The sequence below is a fragment of the Myotis brandtii genome, unplaced genomic scaffold (genome assembly GCF_000412655.1).
Source record: "Myotis brandtii unplaced genomic scaffold, ASM41265v1 scaffold8, whole genome shotgun sequence".
NCBI lineage: Eukaryota > Metazoa > Chordata > Mammalia > Chiroptera > Vespertilionidae > Myotis > Myotis brandtii.
In genome coordinates this window covers 3,858,332-3,869,199 of record NW_005371219.1, presented here as the reverse complement: position 1 = coordinate 3,869,199, position 10,868 = coordinate 3,858,332, and positions in this window count along the sequence as shown.

Genomic DNA, 10,868 nt, shown 5'->3' with positions numbered 1-10,868 from the left:
ACTCCGGCTCGTCCTCTCCCTCCGTTCCCAGCTCCTCCTCCCGCTGCCGTCCCCCGGCTCCCAAAGGCGGGGGAGAAACCTCCGCGTCCAGGGCCGGGAAGGGTGGGGAAAGAAGCGCAGGTGTCTTCCTGGGAGAGGTGGGCGCACACACCCTAGCGGCACCCTGCAGGGGGTGGGCAGGGTTTTAAGCAGGGAAAGGGGAGGAGAGGATGTACCTGGAGGTGGAGGTCCTGCGGCTGAGCCCCACGCGTCCTACCCAGGCGCGGGAGCCGCGGGCCAGCTGCACGGTAGGGAGCGGGGTGCTGCCCCCCACCTCCACCCCCAGGTGGATTGAGGTCGTGGCCCGGAGAACCCGCGGAAGTGACCTGAGAGGCAGAACCCGGGGACATGGAAGTCCGAGGGACTCCATCTCTGAGTTGTTGAGATCGGTCTCTTGGGGGTAACGGGGGCCTGCGCCTGGAGCTTGGGGGCACACAGGTGTCCAGGGATCTGGTGTGTGGCTCCAGCTTGCCGGGCTGGAGAGCTGAGTCTGAGGGTTTGCGGATGGCAGCGGTGGCTCTCACGCTGCTGTGTGCCTCCGGAGTCGCAGGGGGCGATCACCGCCTAGCTGGGAAGCGGAGATCAGGGCGTTTTTCCAGGTCCAGATCCCGAACTCACCTTCCCAATTCAGTCCAGGTCCCTCCTACCCCTTGCTCCCAGCAAGTGCATTGGGCCCGGGGCTCAATGAAATAGTTAGTTACTGTGCTCTTTGCCTGGTGGAAAGGATCCCACCTGATCTGAGACTGATGGGCTGCTGCTTCTCTCCCAACCCCAGCCCCTCCTTTATTTGATAAAGTTTTTCCCTGTGGAGTTTCCTAAAAAGAAACCTTTTTTCTTTTCTTTTTATTTTGGCTGTTGAGGTATCAGGTCTCTATATAATTTCACAGTTAAATGCAATACACAGGAACGTCCTTTAGGCGGGGAATCACAGCGTAAATGCTTATGACTGCTGCCTGTTTTCAAACGACAGTCTTAGAATGCAAAGTTGAGTCAACCCCACCCCCACTCCGCCCCAGGGTGGGTGGAGCGGACGGTCCATTTAATCAGAGGTCTGTTAGAATGATCCCTGGAAACAACGCTAGAAAGAATTGTGGTGCTTTCTCTAGTACCCATTCCTTTTTATGTTAATTTAGGCAATCTAAAAATGAAAGGTCTGATACAATTGGCAAGGCACAATATTTCTAGATTCTCAGTCAACAGCCAGCCAGTCCACCCCCTGCCCCCACCCCCCACATCCAAAGGTCTGACTCAGAGTTCCTAGCACTTTTTAAATTTCAGGATACAGCCGGAAGGACAAAGCTGTTGAGTTCTAGAAAGAGATAACTTAAATGTAAGTAAACTTATTTACCAACTACTCAGACAAAATCAGAAGCTCTGCAGCAGCAACAAAATGTATCTTGTTTAATGTATTGAATTGGAGGAAAGATGGCTGTTTGCCAGATATGTGATCCATTAACCTCTTTAGCTCATTGTTGGCAACAATAGCATACAATCACATTCTTATGTTTGAAAGACAAGGGTTGTTTTTTCCCATCTCAAAATCACAATGCCACATTATAGTCTAAAAGAAACCTCAAACAATAAAAGTAATAAGAAAGGAAGAAACATAATTTACTTTTTTTTTTCTGAACAAATGTTGCTGTTCTGTTTTTCTTGAGGGGGAAAATGCTGATAAGCAATAAAGTCCACAAAGGCATGACAATAGATTTTGAAGAATGCCTCATTCCATCTATCAGTCCTTTTAATTAGTAAACTTTATTTAAAATGTTTATATTATCTTTTTCATGGTATCCTTTTCTTCCATTGGGTCAGGAAGATTACTGAGAAGGACAGTGGGGTGGAATGAATCTGTTTTCTCATATTTCTGTCCTGCTTTAAGTCTGGCAGGAGAGGGACATTCAGCAGCCCGAGCTTTCTCAGCAGTCCTAACCTCACCTCAGAGGATCATTAGCTCTCCTTCGTAGCTGATGAAGAGGGAGATTGTCACAGGGATTTTGCCTAGCTTGTGAAGATCACACCTGGGGCTGAGAGTAGGTACCAACCAAGAAACTGAAGCAAAGCTCTGGAGGGTTTCTGCCTTGCCTATGGTTGGAGGATTAGATCAGGATAGATGCCCCCCCCCTTTTTTTGGATGCTGTTCTTCTACACCCACAAATGACCTGGCATCTTGTTAGGTGAAGTGCAAAGGTGAGTGGATGAGGTCCGACATCTTTAGTAGAAACATTTTGGTATTGTGCTAAATTAAATAAAAGTAAACACCAGACAAAGTGGCACATCCAAAAAATCTTTTCTGAAATGCACTTTTGAAAACAGTCACAGATTCAGTGGTTTTGTTTAGTCACCGAAGCCAAATGAAGTGCACAGTAATGAAAACATTTGGTTATTTAGAGTGTTCATTTGGTAAAAAAAAAGAAAGAAAAAAATTTCCCCCAAGCATCATCACACTTTCTTGTTTCATAAAGATGTGTAACTGTTAAATATTACTCAGCTTGCAGTTTCAAAGGGAGGCTGTTCTCTCACTTAACTATGGAAGTGTTTGTCATTATTAGAATAGAATGGAGGTAGCAGACTTATTTTTTTTCCTTTTTTTTTTTTTTTTTTTTTGCTTCTAACCAGCCAGTCACTGACATCTAGATTCACTTGGATTGGCAAATATTCATTGAAAGGACCAGAAACCAAAAGGTGACTAAAAGAAGCCTCCGCCCTCATAGGGCAAGCTTAGGGTTATCAGGTTGACCTGGAGTCCTTCCCATGTACGGAAATGAACCCATACACCTACCTCTCCATGCTCCATCACTGTACTGAAGTATCTCTTGTATGAAAGAGGCTTAAAAGTATAGGGCCATACCTGATTGTAAGGGAAGCATTGCTTATAGAGGAGATGGTCCACAGATCGGATGTCACAAACTATGAGGATGGTAAAGAGGATTTAAGATCTCTCTAGGTCTAGAACAGTACAGGCCAATAGAAGTGTAATATAAGATACCAATATAAGCCACATATGCAATTTTAAAATACTATATTCATCGAAAAGTAAAAGTAAACAGGTGAAATTAAATTTCATAGTGTATTTTATTTAACCTAAAATATCCAAAATATTATAATTTCAACATATGAGAAATATAAAAACTATTAATGAAATATTTTTCTTTTCTATTATTATTATTATTTTTTGATGGGCAGAATGACTCTCATTCCTACTCCCTGGAACCTGTGAGTATGTTACATTACATGGCAAAAGGGACTTTGCAGATGTAATTAAGGTTAAAAATAGAGCCCTAGCTAGTTTGGCTCAGTGGATAGAGCATAGGCCTGGGGACTGAAGGGTTGTGCGTTGGATTCCGGTCAAAGGGCACATACCTCGTTTGCTGTGTAGGAGGAAACCAATCTATGTGTCTCTCTCACATTGATGTTTCTCTCTCTCTGTCTCTCCCCCTCCCTTCCATTCTTTCTAAAAATCAATGGAAAAATATCCTTGGGTTAGGATTAACAACAACAACAACAAAAAAGGTTAAAAATAGAGGGATTTTCCTGGATTGTTTTAGTGGGCCCAATCTAATCACATGAGTTCTTAAAAGCAGAATATTTACTCAGCCTAGAAGCAGAAGAGATGTGACAGAAAGAGAAGTCGTAGAAATTTGAGGCATAAGAACGATTCAACATGCTGTGTGGTTGGTTTAAAGATGGAGGGGCCAATATGACAAGGAATGCAGGAGGTCTTCAGGAGCTGAGAGGAGCCGCTGACTGACGGCCAGGAAGGAACAGGACCTGCCCTACACCACAGGATCAGAATTGGGCCAAAACCTGAATGCTTTAAGGCCTGCAGAGCAGAATGCAGCCTTACTGACACCTTGATTTTGGCATTAGGAGACTCTAAGCCAAGGGCTCAACTGAGCCCCACTTCTAGACTACAGAACACTGAGATAATAAAAATGGCTGTTTCAAACCACTAAATTTATAGTAACTTTTTAAAAAAGAAGCAATGGAAAACTCATGCATGTGCCAAGTCTTGAAACCTGGTATTACTCTTGCAGCCCATTTCTATTTGGATATCCTGGCCACATTTCAAGGATTCAATAGCCACACATGGTGAGTGGCTACTGGATTGGACAGTGTAAGTCTAGACCAAGAGGAGTCAATATGTCCCGGAAGTGCTAGGTTTGTAGGCTAAATATTATGTCACTATGTGGAGAGAGAAGAGGATAGAAGGGAGGAACTTGGCAAGATCTTTCCAGATTCTTCATTCTTCCCCCATGTGAATGGGTGGTCTTGCTCAGACAGAAAACAAGCCAAATCTTTCAAGTCAGATTGTCAAAGTTCATTGGACTCTGATAAATTTGCTTTTATTACATTCAGACTATTAATAATGTCCTTTTTGAATATTTCATATATTTCATCTTTGTCTCAATTAAGTTTTAGAGCAATTAAGAAAAGAGTTTTTGCTTCCACTTGAATTTATGCTTAAGATTGAGCATCAGTCATTTAGTTCCCATATTATAGAGGGAGGGACAGTGGGCAAAGGTAATGATGAAAGGTCTACAGGAGAAGAGTTATATGGATTGATTCAGCATTCCTAGGAAGGCTGTTCCTCCCTATCAATGTTAAAATGCAAATTCAACTGAGTAAATTTGAAGATCTAATTGGCTTTATTAAGTGACTTATGGATTGGGCAACATCCTATATAGCAACTAGAAGGGCACTTCTAGGAGTTGTATAAAATGTAAGGTTTTTATAGAAAAGAAGGTAAGGGAGCTATCAACAAAAGAAAATAAGAATCATTTTTAGACCAGAACATCTTCCTTTTGGGGGAAGGGAATGGCAAGGGTTTCTATCATGCAGAGTACCTCTTCTTTGGGGGTGGAGGAATTGAGGGAGAGGACCCACATGACAGATGGCCTTATTGATGTTGACCAGAAAATTCCAGACTAGCTGATTAAGATTATATTTCTGGGAGAGACTGAAACAACAATTAGGTCATGTGTTAAATCTAGGTTTGATACCATGGGGTTTAGCACAGGTGACGCCATTTTGGGCCTGAGATTTTTTCTTTAATACAGAGAAATTGTTTTTCAATATTAACCTTCTGAGGTCTACATTTCATTTTTATTAGGAAGGGAGGCATGTTTTACAATTTTAATTGCATTTCATGTTTAGCTTTCTAAAGTCATCTTTTACTATCTTCCCTATTAGGTAAAAATGTAAGATTTTTTACATTAAGAATGAAATGGAGAACAGGAACTAACTACTGTAGTCTGGGACCATTTTATAATATTTCACCAAATAGTTGTAGACCTGAACAGGATTGAAAGAAACTAATGGAACCTAGACATTAGGGAGAAGAGGAGGGCTTTCCAAGCTATAAGGAACAGTGACAGTAATAGTGTGAAGACAAGAAAGTGAATGGTGGGTTTATGAGTTGATAAAAAGGTCTTTTGACTGTAGCAAAAAGCTTGTTTAAGGCAAGCTATAGTTAGTGTGAGAGCTGGGAAAGTTAATAAGCTCTGCATCTATACTGTTCGATATGGTGGCCACTAGCTACATATGGCTAGGAAATACTTGAAATGTGGCCAGTCTGATTGAAAATATGCGTAAATATAAAATACACACAGGATTTCAAAGACTTAGTGCAAAAATTCCTCTGTTAAACATTTCATTACATTTTTTATATTAATTGTTGAAATGGTAATATTTTGGATATATTGGGTTATATAAAGTATCTTATTAAAATTATTTTTGCCCATTCAAACCTTTTTTAATATGGCTACTAGAAGATTTTTAATTAATATATGTGGTTTTAAAAGGATTCTGCATCCAATTTCCAATGTGTGTGTGTCAGGGGGTTTCCCTACACCAATAAGCAATTCCTCAGACATCAGCTGGGTGTCCTACAACTCTATTCTGACACTATGTACCCAAAGACACCATCAGATTCCACAGGATCAGTTTCACAAGGCTGCCGCCCGCCTTTTCCCCCCTCCCCCGCTTTGGATGCCAATCTCAAGCCCAGCTTATTAACTGTGCTTCTGACTCTCTGGGTTTTCATAACCCCCTTCTTGTGTTTGATTAATTACGTCTCATGGAAACTAATTTATTTATTATATTAATCATTGCAAAGGATCTATTTTTTCTTGTCATTCCTAACAGTGTGTGTGTGTATGTGTGTGTGTGTGTGTGTGTGTATGTGTATAATTTTTAATTAAGCTGGATCTCCGAACTTTTGGTGTCCGCAGGTCTGTAGCTGTGGTCGCAGGTCTCTGTCCCCAGTGGCTGCAGGGTCCTGGTATGCGTCTGAGATCAGACTGGGTGGTGCTGAGGCCAGGATCCTAGTCTCAAGCAGCTCTGTTTCCCAAGATGGCGTGGTCGCTGTGCCTGGGCTGGCCGCCTAGGAGTGTCCGCGCCGGGAGCTGGACTCCGCCGCCTAAGACTGCCCGGTTTAGCAGCCCCTTAGAAGACCTGCAGAATCTAGCTGTCCCTAGCTCATACACACACACCACACACGTCCACACACTCCTCTATCACTTCCTTGCACTCTCACACTCTTTCCCTCCCTACCTTCCTGCTGGTCGCCATTTTTCTCTCCTCCAACTTGTACTTCTTAATCTCTTCACCTTTTCACTCAGTGCCCCACAACCCTCCTCCCATCTGGAAACCATCAGTTTGTTCTCTGTTTCTATATTTGTTTCTGCTTTGTTTGTTTGTTTGTTTGTTTGTTTTTAATATTCTATATATAAGTGAAATCATATGTATTTGATGGTATTTGCCTTTCTCTGCTTGACTTATTTTACTTAACATAATTCCCTTTAGGTCCATCCTTGTTGTCACAAATGGTAAAATTTCATTCTTTTTATGGCCAAGTAATAGTCCACTGTATGTATGTAACATATCTTCTTAATCTAGTCATATATTGATGGATATTTAGGTTGATTCCATATCTTGGATCTTGTAAATAATGCTGCAATGAACATAGAGATGCATATATCTTTTTGAATCAGTGTCTTTGGATTTCTTTGGACAAATACCCAGAAGTGGAATTGCTGGATCATAGGAAAGTTCTGGTTTTAATTTTTGGAGGAATCTCCATACTGTTTTCCAGAGTGGCTGCACTAATTTACAATCCCACCAACAGTGCACAAAGGTTCTCTCCCTCCTCTCTCTTTTTAACATGTTATTTCTTGATTTATTGACGATAGCTGTTCTGACAGGTGTGAGGTGATCTCTGATTGTGCTTTTAATTTGCATAATTTATATTAGTGATGTTGAGCATCTTTTCATATGCCTATTAAAGTATAATGATCAATAGCCAGATTAAGAGATACATAGGACAAGATCCCAAACAAAGGAGATTCTGTTTTTGTGGTGTTTTGAGACCTAGCATGGTGACACATGGAGTGTTCCGGTTCATCAATCTGAATGTTCTTTGAACCCCTCCCCTTTGGGTTTTTATTGAGGTTTTTATTAAATAGGCATTGTTGATTAAATCATTGGCCATTGGTGATTGATTTAAGCTCCAGACCCTCTCCCTTCCCTGGAAACTAGGAGGTGGTACTGAAAGTTCCTAGGCTCCATTTAGGGTTGGTTCCCATGGCAACCAGCCCCCATCCTTAGGTGCTGTCCAAATGTCACTCATTAACAAATCCAGTTGTGCAAAGAAGTTCCTTATAATAAGACACCCATTTCACCTTCATGGCTCTGAAGATATTTCAGGAACTGAGGACAGGAGACCAAATATTTTGGCAAAAGATGCTCTCATTGCTCTTACGCACCTGCCACAATATGGGTGAATTGTAACCATTCCTACCTCTCTGTTCTGACAAATCCAGATTCAAAGTCCCCAGTGGGAAGCTGTCTAGCTGAGCCCCCACCACATATTCAGGTCTAGGCTATCAGGAGCCATTGGCAATGCACAACATCTCACCACCACAGCACACAAAAATGGGAACTTTTTCCAAAAGTAGTAATGAAGCCGCAAGGCCACTCAGCCTGCCCCAAACTTCCCCCTCACCTTTGCCAAAACCAAATCAAAGCAAACACCATCTCTGTCCCTTCCTGCCCCCCCCCCAAAAACAAACAAACACATGAAAGAAACAAAATGTCTAGCACAGGTAATATCCTCCCCAAATTGACATATATCAGGGAGACTTGATTTTGGACAAAAGGGCAAATTGAAATTTTAGATCATTAAGTTTGAGATTATGATGTTTAACTCAAGTAGAGATGCCCACTTAGTTTGGGGAATGGGGTAAAGTCTGAGAAGGTTGCTTAGGTGTTATCTCCTTAGATGTAAAAATAGAGAAAAAAATGTGAGCAACAAGAGGCTGAATGTAGAAGGAGGAATGACAGACAGAGAATCTTATAATATCCTCATATTTATGGGACTGAAGGAACAGTGCAAAAGGGAGGGTATGTTAGGTAGTAACAGGTATTAATACCCAAACCAGTTTAGATTAAAAGAGTTAAATAGGAATTTCTACTGTAGTAGTTCTCGAGCTTTTAATATAGTAATTTTCATTATGAAGTTCTATGTTGTACTTACAAATATTTTTTAACTCTATAACTTTATTAAAGATCTAGTGATGTATTGAGGACATTATGGGAAACAATGGGCTAGAATTTTCTGGAACCAGAAAAAGACAGAAAGAGATTTAGAGAAATATCCAGGGGGAGAAACAAAAATCCCAGAACCCAGACTGTTCAGACAATTCAGACTCTTATTACTCTATTAGAGGCCCGGTGCATGACATTTGTGCATTGGGGTGTGTTTTTGGGGGGTCCCTCAGCCATCCTGCACCCTCTCAGGGAGTGAGCCTAAGCCAGCAGGCGGACATTTTCAGAGGGGTCCTTAGCACTGCCGGTGGAGGTGGGAGAGGCTCCCGCCACCACTGTGCTCACCAGCCATGAGCCGGGCTGCTGGCTGAGTGGTGCTCCCCCTGTGGGAGCACACTGACCACCAGGAGGCAGCTTCTGCCTTAAGTGTCTGCCCCCTTGTGGTCAGTTTGCATCATAGCAACCAGACGTTCCTTCTGACTCTCTGGGTTTTCATAACCCCCTTCTTGTGTTTGATTAATTACGTCTCATGGAAACTAATTTATTTATTATATTAATCATTGCAAAGGATCTATTTTTTCTTGTCATTCCTAACAGTGTGTGTGTGTATGTGTGTGTGTGTGTGTGTGTGTATGTGTATAATTTTTCAATTAAGCTGGCGTTTAATATTATATTAATTTCAGGTGTACAACATAGTGGTTAGGCATTTATATAACCTACAAAGTGATCTCCTGGATAAGTCTAGTAGACATCTAACACCATACATAGTTATTTCAGTATTATTGACTGTATTCCCTATGCTATACTTTACATTCCATGACTACTTTATAACTGCCAACTTGTACTTCTTAATCCCTTCACCTTTTCACTCAGTGCCCCACAACCCTCCTCCCATCTGGAAACCATCAGTTTGTTCTCTGTTTCTATATTTGTTTCTGCTTTGTTTGTTTGTTTGTTTGTTTGTTTTTAATATTCTATATATAAGTGAAATCATATGTATTTGATGGTATTTGCCTTTCTCTGCTTGACTTATTTTACTTAACATAATTCCCTTTAGGTCCATCCTTGTTGTCACAAATGGTAAAATTTCATTCTTTTTATGGCCAAGTAATAGTCCACTGTATGTATGTAACATATCTTCTTAATCTAGTCATATATTGATGGATATTTAGGTTGATTCCATATCTTGGATCTTGTAAATAATGCTGCAATGAACATAGAGATGCATATATCTTTTTGAATCAGTGTCTTTGGATTTCTTTGGACAAATACCCAGAAGTGGAATTGCTGGATCATAGGAAAGTTCTGGTTTTAATTTTTGGAGGAATCTCCATACTGTTTTCCAGAGTGGCTGCACTAATTTACAATCCCACCAACAGTGCACAAAGGTTCTCTCCCTCCTCTCTCTTTTTAACATGTTATTTCTTGATTTATTGACGATAGCTGTTCTGACAGGTGTGAGGTGATCTCTGATTGTGCTTTTAATTTGCATAATTTATATTAGTGATGTTGAGCATCTTTTCATATGCCTATTAAAGTATAACGATCAATAGCCAGATTAAGAGATACATAGGGCAAGGTTCCAAACAAAGGAGATTCTGTTTTTGTGGCGTTTTGAGACCTAGCATGGTGACACAGGAAGTGTTCTGGTTCATCAATCTGAATGTTCTCTGAACCCCTCCCCTTTGGGTTTTTATGGAGGTTTTACTAAATAGGCATTGTTGATTAAATCATTGGCCATTGGTGATTGATTTAAGCTCCAGACCCTCTCCCTTCCCTGGAAACTAGGAGGTGGTACTGAAAGTTCCTAGGCTCCATTTAGGGTTGGTTCCCATGGCAACCAGCCCCCATCCTTAGGTGCTGTCCAAATGTCACTCATTAACAAATCCAGTTGTGCAAAGAAGTTCCTTATAATAAGACACCCATTTCACCTTCATGGCTCTGAAGATATTTCAGGAACTGAGGACAGGAGACCAAATATTTTGGCAAAAGATGCTCTCATTGCTCTTACTGCTTAGAAAATTCCAAGAGTTTTGGGAGCTGTAAGCCAGGAACTGTGGACAAAGACCAAATATATATGTGAATTATATTTCAGTTTTCTGAATGACCAAATATATATTTCTTATAAATCACAATATTACAGGCTTGTATTATACTTCTATTGGCCATTACTGCTCTAGACCAAGTGCTTCTCATACTTTACTGTATGTACGAATCAGCTAGGAATCTTGTTAAAATGCACATTCAGAAACTCCCAGGTGAACTGCTGCTTATGGTCCTTGGAG